The sequence below is a fragment of the Mercenaria mercenaria genome, chromosome 4, assembly GCF_021730395.1.
Source record: "Mercenaria mercenaria strain notata chromosome 4, MADL_Memer_1, whole genome shotgun sequence".
In the NCBI taxonomy this organism is placed as follows: domain Eukaryota; kingdom Metazoa; phylum Mollusca; class Bivalvia; order Venerida; family Veneridae; genus Mercenaria; species Mercenaria mercenaria.
In genome coordinates, this window is record NC_069364.1 from 77,723,343 (window position 1) to 77,738,117 (window position 14,775).

At 34.8% G+C, this 14,775-nt stretch overlaps 1 pseudogene; it reads left to right on the forward strand.

Annotated features, from left to right (window-relative positions):
- Window positions 1-213: 213 nt before the first annotated feature.
- On the forward strand, window positions 214-8,578 carry LOC123552214 (microfibril-associated glycoprotein 4-like; annotated as a pseudogene).
- Window positions 8,579-14,775: the final 6,197 nt, after the last annotated feature.

A 14,775-nucleotide genomic window follows, 5' to 3' on the forward strand; every position in this document is an offset into this window, starting at 1 on the left:
TCATGCAATATGCTTTTAAAGGTTGAGGCCGCACTAAAAGGTTTATAAAGATATCTATGTGCAAACCAACTTGGTCTAGAGAAATTTCAAATAGGATGTTTATATCTATTTATTTTAATAATATATTGACACATATTATGCTGAATTGATAAACTTACAATTTTGGCTGTCTGTGTCAAGTGTATTCTTCCGCATTACATGTTTGTAATACTTCAACATCATAAACATCATAAACACGACAGTAACAATGAGTAGTGTACTGCTTGAAGGTTTTAGTATTCTCTATCAACTTTATTCATTTCGAAACGTGAAAATAAGTTTGTTCAAAAATAGTAAAAAATAAATCAACTGATTTAAAGTAGTTGGTTGGCAAAAAGTTCAGAGAAATGGCTTTCATGTGTAAGGAATATTTATGTCTCCTTATTTGTGCAATTGTTGTGCGTACATTTTGCTCAAACACATGGGTATGTACGGCAAACTCCGATTACATCCAGCTACCGTCGTCGTCTTGTGGAGAGTTAGAAAACAAAGTCCAGGCACTTGAAACCCAAGTGAAACAACTACAAAAGTTGATGCAACAACAAGGAAGTTCAACTTTTACAACAATTGATGGCATTCCAAGAGGTATTTATGTCTAAGCATACAAACCAATCATTCAGTTAAAATCGCATTTATGAATTAATCAAGAATTTCTAATGTTTTAACTTCTTAATCAAAGGTCATGAAGTCACTTTCAGATGATCACTAAATCATAAAGGTTGGTGGGATAAAGTTACTGTTAACACAACGCACCCAATTAAATAAATTATTACCTATTGCAGCACGCCCGCTTAGCTCAGTAGGTAAGAGCGTTGGTCTACGGATCGCGGGGTCGCGAGTTCAATCCTCGGGCAGGGCTTATGTTCTCCGTGACTATTTGATAAATGACATTGTGTCTGAAATCATTAGTCCTCCACCTCTGATCATTCATATGGGGAAGTTGGTAGTTACTTGCGGAGAACAGGTTTGTACTGGTACAGAATCCAGGAACACTGGTTAGGTTAACTGCCCGCCGTTACATGACTGAAATACTGTTGAAAAATGGCGTTAAACCCAAAAACAGACAAACAAATATTACCTATTGCACATGCACATTTTCTACTGTTGGGGTTAACGTTTTTCACATGCACATTTTTTGCTGAGGTTAATGTCATACCGGCGCAATGATCAGTCATATTGCGCCTTTCCAGCTTTTGATGGTCGAGGAAAACTTCTACGGGAGGGCATTTATTCGTCACGGGCGGTAACCATGGTCTTTTCATAAGAGACTAAGTAGTTGGATGGTTTCTTCACATGAAAGAATATTACAGTTACACACAAAACGAGGTTTCGAACCAACAGCGACGAGGGACAAACGATTTTAAATCAGCGACCTTAAGCACTCGGCCACCGAAGCCCTTCATGCTTTATTCAAAGGTGAATATTTACATTCTTACTATACGTTCCATTAAAAATTATGACGTTTGCATTGTATGAACTGCAGAAGGAAAGGAGCCAAAGTTACGAAACACCGCTTAGTGATGACTTTCCAGTATCGCCGACACCAACATGTAGCCGGGGAGAACGTTTCTTAGATCACTTGTTTTGTCTGGTAAACAGAATAGCCGTGAAACAGATTCTGATGTAAAATTTAACAATTTTTCACCTTTTAACAAAGTTCTTTTAACAAATTGAGAGGAAATGTAAGGTAACGTTAGGAAATGATTTTTCATGCGAAATGAACGACATAGTACGATGGGCAAATACGTGAATTGTGTTTGCGATTCATGGTAATATATGCGGATTATAGTCGCACTGACCCCGAAAAAAAATCATTTATTGATTATACTGGCGAGGTTTGGAAAACATGATGAACATTAAGTGTGTGAAGTTGGCGAGAAGTTCGACATCCGACATTGGAATAGAGAACGACATTGGACGTTCAAAGCGTGAAGTTTGCGAACTTTACTAACTTACGAAAATTGTCATAAACGTGTTTATAGGAGAAACAATGCATGTTGAACATTTGTACAAAGTTCACTATTTCGGAATTTCTAAATTCATGATAAATATAAATTTTCTTCATATATTTGCCTGAGCATTTTTCAAGAGCCTATTCTTGTCGTGTTTTGTATTAAGATTGCGAAGAAATATATGGGAACGGAACAAGAACGGATGGATTGTATGTCATCTCGCCTGACGACAGATGTCCTTTCTTTGTGTATTGCGATATGACGAATGGTGGGTGGACTGTAATTCAGGTGAGATTTATATTTTTATGCTGCATTTATTGTGCTTAGTTTAAAAAGGTGAAAAACTTTGCAGACAAATTAACAACTTAATGACATGGTCATATATATTTAAGTTAGCGTAATAAGACGAGACAGCGAAGTTATAAACTGTCCTTTTTCATGTGCATTCACGTTTCCATGCCATGATTATACATGTACACATGACATGCTTCCAGCATACCCAAAGAAACTTTAAACTTCACATTAAAACTAAGACAGACTACGATTATAAATGATATAAATCATATTTACGTGAACAGCATACTATAATCATAGAAGCTTTCAAATATCTCTTTCAGCTTATTTTTACATAAACGGCTTACTATACAAATATGTTTACGTTAACGGAATACTATCATCACAGAAACTTTCAAATATCTCTGTCAGTTATGTTGACATGAATGGCATATTTACGTGAACGGCATACTATAATCATAGAAGCTTTCAAATATCTCTTTTAGTTTATGTTTACATAAACGGCTTACTATACAAATATGTTTACGTTAACGGCATATTATCATCATAGAAACTTTCAAATATTTCTTTTAGTTTATGTTTACTCAATCGGCATACTATAGATATAGAAGCTTTCAAATATCTCTTTCAGTTTATGTTTACGTGAACGGCTTTCTATACAAATATGCCGGTTTACGTTAACGGCATACTATCATCATAGAAACTTTCAAATATCTCCTTTAGTTTATGTTTACTCAATCGGCATACTATAGTTATAGAAGCTTTCAAATATCTCTTTCAGTTTATGTTTACGTGAACGGCTTTCTATGCAAATATGCCGGTTTACGTTAACGGCATACTATCATCATAGAAACTTTCAAACATCTCTTTCAGTTTATGTTAACGCAAACGGCATACTATCATCATAGAAACTTTCAAATATCTCTTTCAGTTTATGTTAACGCAAACGGCATACTGTAGTTATAGAAACTTTCAAATACCTCTTTCAGTTTATGTTAACGCAAACGGCATACTATAATTATTGAAGCTTTCAAATATCTCTTTCAGTTTATGTTTACGTGAATGGCTTATTATCATCATATTAGCCTTGTCATATCTCTTTCAGTTCAGGTTAAGGTTTTTGTACAGGAAAAGTCAGTTCCTCACTCAGCATACAAAGAAACTTCTCATAGTGTCCCTCATACAATGCCATTTTGATTATATGTCTTCTGCTTGGTTCTATAGTTTAACTCAAGAGTTAAAACAGAAGTTACAGGTAACCCAGAACAAGTTAATCAGATTTATTTTCAATTTAAACTCCAGGCCACATATTGATAAAGAACATTTTGCAAGCGTTAACTGGTTACCTGTGGCAAGTAGGGTCAATCAAATAACTCTATGTCATGTCTTTACAATGCACTTTAATATTGCCCCTGCTTACATGAGAGAGCATTTTATACCTGTTAGTGCAGTACATAAGTATCCCACAAGATTTAGTGTAAAAGGTAATTCTGCTTTGGACAATATGGACAATTCTGAATCAGATAGTAAACGTTTTACTATTCCAAAAGTGAAAGGTTTCGGCAAAATTCTTTTGCATATAATGGTTGTATCTTGTGGAGCAGCTTGCCACAAACTGTTAGGGATGCAACAGAAATTTCAACGTTTAAGTCAAAGGTCAAAGAACACCTGATTAGTATTATCTGAATTTTTAATTGTTTTAATCATTTTTAAGGTCCCAGTACGATTTTATTTTGTTATTTTGTTTATTTTATTTGGCAGATGTTTCATGGCATAATTTTACCATAGTACAAATTAATTTAGAATTAAAATAATTTCATTTATTTTTTCTCAATATTGTCGTCTGCGTTTCAGTCGTCTGCTTTACCTATTCATTACTATTATACGGGTTTAGTTATACCTGAATGAGCACGGCTGGTTCCTACTGAACGTATTGGTACCACTGCCTACAGTGCATATAAAAACAGGAAAACTCGTGTTCTCCTTCACTTTTGCCAGCTACACACTAACTTTGACGTACGAATTTTCCCACCCACCACACCCCATTGAATTGTTCAATGTTTAAGGATATTCTTTTCCTCTGTCTGATTAAGTGCATTTATAAATTGTATTGACAAAAAAAATAATTAATAAATATGTATGTATATATATATATATATATATATATATATATATATATATATATATATATATATATATATATATATATATATATATAAGTATACACGTATAATTGTCGCTGAAAGTATTTATGTTACAGAAATTGAGTACCAGAATAGTACCTCAACAGAGAGCAGGAACAGTACAGGAGAGTGGAATGTATATGCACTTTAAACACAGACTATATGGTGTTGATGTGTTAGTACCAGGGATGTGCATAAGAAACGTTCGGTGCTAAGTGTTTAGGTTTTACATTCACAAATGTTTTGATACGGAAGAACGCTTCGGTGAAATATAACTCTCCAACTGTTTTATATTTATGTGTTAGCTCTCAGACATTGACACGAACAATTTTTAGTTCAGAGGTATTGTTCATTGTGTTTAGAATTTGTATTTGCTCCGGTATGTTATATATATTGCAATGTAATTGGACATTTAACTAAATACGAAGATACTATTTGGTACTTAATGATGTAGAGACTGTTCAGTACGTCGAGTGTTTCTATATTTAAATTTATTAATCTGTATACATTTAACTTGAGACAATGTAACCCAGAGTGTGACTTTTGTCGATGTTAATATTAAATTGTAGCTTTTAAAACATACAACAATTAGTATATTTTGTTGGCAGTTTATTAACGTTTAATAAGGTATAATTCTGTATATTATACATATTTCAATAGAAAATTGTCGCTCATATTACTGTAAGGGGCGGAAAGTTCTGTCGGCCGGGAGGTGAACGGACTCAAGTTTAAAATGTCGCCTATTTATTTGCTTCGAGAGATATGTTGCCACTTAGCACTCGCTCTATTGTGACCGTGTGTGGAAAGGTTTTTGCCCTAGTACTTGGCAATACCTACTTAGCTTTGCTTCCTTGCTTAGAAAGGTGTTGATCTGCGTTGCATAGCCATAGCGTTCCTTACATTCTGGATCGGGTTGCCGATACCACCTACTGCTTGGAGTCAACCAGAGTAGATGGGTCGGCGATTTGATGCTAGAATATTGACCGATATTTCGCAGTTACATGTGTATTTCACCTCTTAGCAAACAGTGGTCACTTTGCAAATCGATTTATACGTTGCTTGCCTTGCTGTTAGCTGTATGGTACTACCTTGCCTTGCCTTGCATTGCCTAGCCTTTTAATCGACGTGGGTTGTGGGTTCGACCCCTTAACGGAGTGACCCGCGGGGATCGGACTTATGACTTTTGCGTTGTTAGATTGGAATGATTGATGGCGGGGTTCGTTTCTCCTTTCGGTCGACCGGATTTTGTCCTTTTAAATGACTTAACACGGCGAAACCTGTTTAGTCACGAGCGGCCAGAAAACTCCACCAACACTTTATTGAATACGATAGGGTTCATGTCATATAAATATTTTCAACTATTTATACTATTGAGAACTTGTTTTTATACTCAAATAAAAAGAGTATACTGAATAACGATTGTTTAGTCTTTATTTTGAGTAATAAAATAATAAGTTTTATATCTTACATTCATGATTTAGCTTCAAGTATTACATAAGGTGCAGTACTGCGCGCTTGGCCAGCCCAGGCAGCATACTTGTAACCTTATTTTACCAGATAATTTAGCAATATCAGTTATATAGAATAATATATTAGATGATAATATATAATATTTATTTTTTAATCCATCTATTGTGATAATGTTAGTCTTTTATAATTTTATATGTGTGAATTGTGATAACCTAAGTATTTCGAGTTTTTTTTCTGTGATATGTCTTCCCATGTCATACCATGTTATATTACAGAAAGACTACAATTGAAATAAGAGATTATTTCTATCTCCTTTTTTTGTGTCATCCTTTGTGTTATAATGTATATGACATGGCTTTATTTAACATGCATACTTGTGCATTGTAATCTGTATGTTTTATATATATTGCCATAAATATGTACTTTGTACACAGAAATGTCAGTCTGCCTGTCTGTCTGTTGAAATGAATGTATATCTATCTAACATGTCTTTAAAGTTTACATTTTATGGTATGTTGTGATAGTATACGTATCAACAGGACTTTTTAAAACCATATTTATATTTATAGAATATATTGCGGTCATATTAAGGTTTAGAATGGTCTCTGAAGTATGTCATGCCTTTATACTATCATGATTGTTATGTAATGATTTAGCTTAAACTGCAATCTGTAAGTATTACCTATTCAGGTCATAAAGCTTTTAGAATATTTCCTTACTTATTCTGTGTTTGAAATAAAGTATAATCTAGTATATAAACATTTCAGAGGAGCCGCCATCTTTGGTATATGCAAGTCCGCTATACCATTTACATAATATCTTTCCTTCTATTATAGCGTCGAATAGATGGTAAGGTAAACTTTTATAGGCCATGGGCAATTTCGTCAATGGATTCGGTGATCTTGATGGTTCCCATTGGCTAGGTCTTGAGAAAATCCACCTTTTGACAGGAGACGGAAGTCAGATTTACTTTGATATAGAAAACTATGACGGTTCAAAAGAGTATGCTCATTACAAAGTGTTTACCGTCCATGGAGCAGCGACTGTTTACAGAATGAATGTTGATGCCTTTGGATATGAAGGAACACTGAAAGAGCTTCTTAGTTACCATGACAACCGGAAGTTTTCTACATACGATAGAGACAATGATGCTTCCACCGGCAACTGTTGCAAGGACAGCCTAGACGGTGGGGGATGGTGGTATAATAAATGTTTAAAGCTGGGAAACATGAATGGAGTTTTCGGGAAGAAGGAATCGGGAGGAACTGGATACTACGACGGAGGTCATATACAGATAAAGACCGTTGTCATAAAAGTGAAATCAGTTAACGGAGTTTGCTGATCAGGTTGACACAGTCATGTGATATTTAAATGTCGCAGTTGTTTTGAAATTATGATATAATGAAATTAATCAACCCTTTATATCAGTTTTCCTGTCTCCATATTAAGAAAGTCGATTATAAACTAGTTAAAAGCAAATATTACACATACATATTTTTCTCTATAAAGTGTTTCGAAATGCTTTCCGTTAAAGGTTTCTTAACTAACCATAAATTAACCTGATCATTAAGGTACATGATATTTCTTATAATATTACTGTTTCTTGTACATACTAGTACTCATCTGCATTTTGGACCCATCAACTGGATATCTTGTCCACAAGGTAAACGAGGAATTATTTCCATCTCAATAAGCCACTTAAGAGATGCCATTATATTATATACCTAAGAAAAAGACTGTTGGCACCGCAGGCAACATGGGTTAGAGGCTTCTGTCATGTGCAATATTATTATTATTTATTTTAAATATAAAATTCTGGAAATATAACGAGTTGCGAAGAAAGTGGAAATTATTTATATGATGTTTGTATGGTTGTCATGATGATACTTTGTAAATGGTATTAACAAAAACTTCTTGTACATCCTTCATCCCAACTATCTTGTACCCCTCACAATCTATACAGGAATAAGTAGTTAAAAATATTATAACGTTTATACATGTTACTTTTTAATTTACCGTGTTTTTTTTCAGTTTATGTTTTTATTTTCTGGTCCTGTAAGATCATAGAGTACATTCAAATTTACTATAATAGAGTTCTGCTTAAGCCTAAGCTTAAGGAGTGTGAGGGGTGTCATATTTCATAAGAGTCTGCTATTATTTTACTTGGTTACGTTTTATGCTTCCAAAAGGTTTTATTGCTGATTTTAATTTCTTGCTCTCCGGACTGTCGTTTTCAGTAATTTATATATGCCGGCGAAACCCATCTGGCAGCCCCTGAGTGCCATATCATAAACTTGACAATCAAGGGGGTACGGAATTATACTCGATGCAAGAAAACTACTGGCAAGTTGTCTTATATTATGGAAGTGGTCCTGTAATGACAATCGGCAAATTACGTATTTTCCATACGCGCTTTCGGCATTCTCCGGTTTTTTAGGGAAACGCATCTGCGCACTGAGCTCTGATTACGTCCGAAAAATGCCGAATTGCCTAAACGAGAATACGTCATCTCACGGAAATTGCCGAGTGTCTTTACGGGTCCACTACCTTCACGCACATTCTCAAGAATGGCTCTATTTTCATAAAATTGCACATAGAATCTACGCCTTGACTTAGGTGAAATAAACTGTTTGAACTCTATGTTGTATTTATCCAAAACGTATACATTCTAAAGACGTACAGCTTTACAGGATGAAGTTATGCACGTGCAGGTTTGACATTGGATTCAATCATTCTTGCATTTAACAAAATGGCATTTATTTTTCAAATAAAATAGTTTGTATATTTTGACAGTAAAAAATTACTCCGTTTCTGTTGATTATTATTTTACTTGTAAATGCAAAAAAAAGGTAAAGGAAAACTGGCTGAAAGTCACAAATGATCATTGTTTGTGTATACCATAAGCAAAACAATTAATTTCAACCTTTTTTGAGGAGAAACGTAATTTTAACCGATACCATACACTCAGATCTCGAATTTTTTACATTTCAAAATGTGTAACTTTAGGCTATAGAGTTTGACTGCCTGTAAATATGTCACTTTGGTAGATCTGTGAATGCCAGAAAATAGTATTATTTAGAAACGGGACATTAAAAAAGTTCAAACAAGTAAAAAAAATACGAAAAATATCCCGCTCGCTTCATAAACATGTACCCGCCTCTCAAACAATTACAGTTCAGAAAAACTAACTTAACTTTAAAATGTCTTTCTTTTTTTTGAAAAATTTCCTAATAACAATTGTTCAATTTCGAGTGGTCTTAGAGGTCAAAGATCAAGTAGCTAACCCATATCGTTTAAACCGCTGGAAAAAAGTTTATATATCAAACTCATCTAGACGACAGCCCGAGTCATTAGGTCCAAGGCCAAGTTTCTTAGACTTAAGACCAAATAGTTCAAATTTTTTTCCGCTCAATATCTTTTTCAGAACTGGAATGATTTGTATAAAACTAACATCAACTGTTATCTTCATCAAGACGACATACAGAATGCTAGGTCAACGGGTTTTAATCGCCATTAGTGATAGCTCTAGTTCACACTATCTTGTAACATAGAACGGAGAAATAGGTGGTGTCATTAGACTGGTTTACAATTTGCCACCGACTTTTTTGAGGCGGTGCCCTGTTGTGTTCATTCTTCATACAATAATCATTTAGCCTGTATAGTAGCTGTTTCAGTTGCGTACATACATTTAAATACGTTTATTATTTAATATGAGCGAACCAATTATTTACCAAGGAAATAGTAGCATTCTTTTTGCTGACAGACCATTGTAGGAACATAGGTGTGTTTATCATTCCGATTAGATTCATAGATAGAAAAGATGGATTTATATTTATCTCCTTTGATGTCATGTTTTCTTGAACGATATGATTATATGTTTGTGGTTTAACTTATGTTCTTGTTTTGCGTTCATTTATAATTATGATTATGCATAAAAGTGCTCAGCAGATATGTATGTGCATACATATACTCTTACCGGTATTGTTACATAGAGTGAAGTGTTGGCGGCTGGCTTTCACTGTTGGGTTTCCTTTTGTTATAACAACATGTTCGATAAAGTACGCAAAGAATAAACCACTGCAAACATAACAGAATACAGTAATACAGTTTGTGGTCATATACGTAGAGGGGAGCAATTTTGTTTAAATTAGTATAAGAATATTGTTATTCTTAGTCTCCCTTCGTTAAAGGTAATAAATTCGGGTAAATGTAAAGTAAGCGCATGTCCGACAGGTAACTATGGCGATTTTGCTTTAAATATGGAAATACTGACGTAAGACCAAATAGCTCAAATGTGAATCCGCTCAATATCTTCTTCAGAACTCGAATGATTATTCATAAAACTTACATCAGTTGTTATCTTCGCCAAGACAACATCACGGCCTGTAAACACTGGCTCATCCTCTTTGAGGAGATGAGTTGAAAAAAGAGTCAATGATACTTCCGAGGAGGCGCTAATGACCTGAACTTTATGCAGCATGTAAACAAAGAAGAAGGGGGAGTTGATTGTTTCCTTTCTCAAATAAATTTAAGGCCCTATTTCAAAAATAGCGAATGTAGTTCCATTGACATGCAGTTGCAATATGTGCTTCACTAGGTACTTACAAATGCTAAATAAATATATTTGTTGACTTGTAAATTGCTTAATTCGATTATGCTAACACTCAAAATACTCTCCCAGATGTTCTAACGATAACAATGAAACTGAAAACGTTAGATGTTTATTCCCCGGTCGAACCGCATATAGGTTTTGTCTTATCCTTGTCCGTTTGTCAGTCGTTCTGCAGTCAAAGTCATATTAAGTTATTATTTAGTACTGGGAGTTTGTAAATAGGGTGCCATCTGTTGAGGCAATATTTGATGTCAGACTTTGTTTTTAATTAATGCTACGTAGTCAGAATGTGTACTGACCGTTACTAAGCTTACAGTTACAGAATTATAAATACAATTTTTTAATTTTACTTAAATAACGTTTGTAAGGAAACATGTATGTTGTTACTTTTAAACAGACTCATATGGAACGAACAAAAGTAATAATATCATACAGAATTGGGCATCCTTTCTTTGCGATTCCTTTCAAACATTTAAAATAAAATTGACCATTTAACATTAAACTATGTAGCCGTTGCATTGATACATTCACATATATTTTTAGCTCGATTTTTCGAAGAAAATGTAGAGCTATTGCACTCGCACCGCCGTCGGAGTCGGCGTCGCCGCTGGTCTTTTTATATAAAGTCAAATGTCTCTGTTACTATCAAAGCTATTGACTTTAAATTTAAAATAGTTATTTACTATCAAAGTCTACACCAGGAGAAACAATCCCTATAACTGATTTGAATTTTGATGGAGTTATGCCCCTTTTTAACAGAGAATTTTTGGTTAACCCTTTTGATTAACCCTTTTGATAGTATCAAATATCATTGTTACTATCAAACAGAACAGAACAGAATTTTATTTATACTTGTACATCGTACATCGTCTAAACACCAATATTACAATATACATAGTCACGTTCATACAATTTTAAAGAAAGTAACAAACATGTTGTTAACTAGAAAAGAGAAAACAATACCTAGACATATAATATATAATCAAATATAATGCAATTAACAAAGGAAGTGAGAATACAATGACATGGGTTCTTTATAATGTATTAATAATAACAACCAAATTTCTTTTTTTGATTGCCTCTTTGATACATTTACACACATTTATAAACTCATCTTTGTTGGTCGAATTTAGTAGTGAATGGAACTATTGACTTGAAACTTAAAACAGTTATTCACTATCAAAGTCTACACCAGGAGAAACAATCCCTATAACTCCGATTTGAATTTTGACAGAGTTATGCCCATTTTTAACTTAGAATTTTTAAGTTTTATAAAGTTTTTACTGGCAAAGCTCTAATTCAGAGTCGAGTACTGAGAAAAGTCGAGTGCGCTGTCTTATGGACAGCTCTTGTTATTTTAGGTAGATTATGTGCATTTCGATAGTATAATACAATATCAAGCATCAAATTACAAACATTAAAACGAAATAGATATTAGATTGCGAGAACGAAAACGCTTTATACGAGTGTTAATCAACCAGGAAAAGAACTGGTCAGTGGCTCCGACTCTGGACATTTGCGCCTCCTCCAAGGCTTTGGCTCCTCCTCTTAGCCAAAATTGAACATAGAGGGGTAAAACCCGCCGTTAAAACACATAAATAATTCAGATTTAACATACCATTAAGGGAAAAATTGGTACAATGTATGTTTACTCTTATTTTTGTAAATTAGGGCGAAATATATGGGTAAATCTCCACTTTTGGTTCGAACTTGCCCCATTTTCCAACTTTTAAAAGTTCTCACGTCAAGGAATGCATTTACCTTGCAAAATGGCCTACATATGTAAAAAGTATAATCATTTCTGAGTGGAACTACATTGGCTATTTTTTGAAATAGGGCCTTAAATATATCTGAGAAAGGAAACAATCATCTCACCCTTCTTCTTTGTTTACATTCTGCATAAAGTTCCGGTCATTAGCGCCTCCTCGGAAGTATCATTGGCTCTTTTTTCAATTCATCTCCTCAAAGAGGACGAGCCAGTGTTTACAGGCCGTGAACATACAGAATGCTAGGTCAAAGTGTGTTAATCGCAATAAGTGATAGCTCTAGTCTACACTGTCTTGTAACATACAACAACGCTGGGGAGAAGGAGTGATGTATAGTGTCATTAAACTGGTTTACAATTGAGGCGGTGCCCTGTCACACCCTATATAGCTCCCTTCGGATATAGCTCCCCGGGGAGCTGTATTCGGAACACGTTTTCGTATATAGCTCCTTGGGACAGTATGAATATGACTCCCTATACATGGAAAAAGTTAAAATACTATAACAGTACTGTTCGAGTAATACAAAACATGATTATTTGGCAGAGTATCATTTGAATATACGATTTCCCACACCACTTGGGATACAGGTGGGGATTTATAAATTTGATTTTTCGAGCCATTCGTAGGTATGAGCTAGAGAGCGATAGTGCGTAGGTACATAGTCCCAAAAACGGATACAAATTAGACCAAGAATCACCAACCTGTACAAAAAAATAATGACTGGCAATTGAAGTTAGGAACATGGGTTTAAAGTTTTGTATCTGGTCTAGCAGTTGTGACCCTGTTGAGTCCAAAAACAGACTTGATCATACTGTGACAAGCACTCATCTTCTCTACTATGTGACAGAATTATCAAATTTGGAACAAACGTTGATTAGGTGAAAATTTTAGTTTTTTGCGGACGAAATAAGGTAGTTGCCCCAAAGTCCCAAAAACTGTCCAGAAATGTTGACTGGCAAATAGTGGTTTAGTATTAGTTATGACCCTTGCATTAAAATTAAGGCATCATATGTGAAATATTTTGACACTATCTGGTCTTTAAAAACGCGGCAATAAGCGACGTGGTCCATCTTGCATAAAAACACCGAGGAGCTATATACGGAACAAAGCTACAGGTGTTCCGTTTATAGCTCGAGTTTTAGCAAGGGAGCTATATACGAAAAGGTGCCCCGAATATATATCTGCCCGAGGAGCTATATCTGAAGGGAGCTATATGGGGTGTGACAGTGCTCTGCTGTGATCATTCTTCATACAATAATCATTTAGCCTGTATAGTAGATGTTTCAGTTGCGCACATACATTTAAATACGTTTATTATTTCATATGAGTGAACCAATTATTTACCAAGGAAATATTAGACGACAGACCATTGTAGGAACAACACATGTATTTATCATTCCGAATAGATTAATAGATAAAAACAGACGAAAAAGACGGATTTATATTTATCTCCTCGGCTGTCACGCTTTTTTGAACGATATATATGTTTGTGTTTGTTACTTCTGTTCTTGTTTTGCGTTCATTTATGAGTATGCATAAAAGTGCTCAGCAGATATGCACGTGCATACATATACACTTACCGGTATTGTTACATCTAGTGAAGTGTTGGCGGCTGCTTTTTTGAAATGTGGCATTCACTGTTGGTTCTATAAAGTAGATATTCAATTATGTATTTTTTCTCATATGCATATCATCCTTGACATTGCAAACATAGTAGAATACAGTTTGTGGTCATAGGGAGCAATTGTGTTTAAATCAGTATGGTGGTTTTGTTATTCTTGTCTCCCTTTGGTAAGTTGAAAACTGAATTCACTGGTACCCCGACATGTAACTTAATATTACTTATCACTAATTTCTGCCATGTCTAGTTGACGTGTTGGCGTGTTGGCGAGGCGTGTTGGTGGGTCTGAATATGTCGTGTTGGCCCCCTTTATTTGACCTGTTGTCGTGACTTCGCCCCGCTGACAGGAAAAACACGGACATACCCTCTCTCTTTTTTTCGAGTTTTTTTTTTCGTGTTTCGGTTGGGCGTCTTCCGTTAGACATACGCACAACAAAAATCAGTCAATGCCTAACAAATTCGTACAAAAGAAGTAGTTCTACTCTCTTTTATCAACTGATCTTTTTTGCATTATCACATAGTTATAGAAATCTACTAACCTAGACGTATTTAACATGTTGTGTATATATGTTGTGTTACAAAAATATTTAGATAAAAAGTCCCGACCATGTGGATAGATATGTAAAATGTTAACATTTTGAAAATTAGGGTTTTTTTTAGATCTAAACGGCGGTTGATACATTTTGAACAGCCCGCAGAGCTAGAGGGTCCTTGCTCTTTTACAGGAAGAAGAAGAAATGTAACGGGAGATATTTAAATCATCATCACCGTATACGTAAAGTCATTTGCCGTTTACTACGCAAAAAGTGAGCGTTGGGAGGGCCATTTTCATACTTTG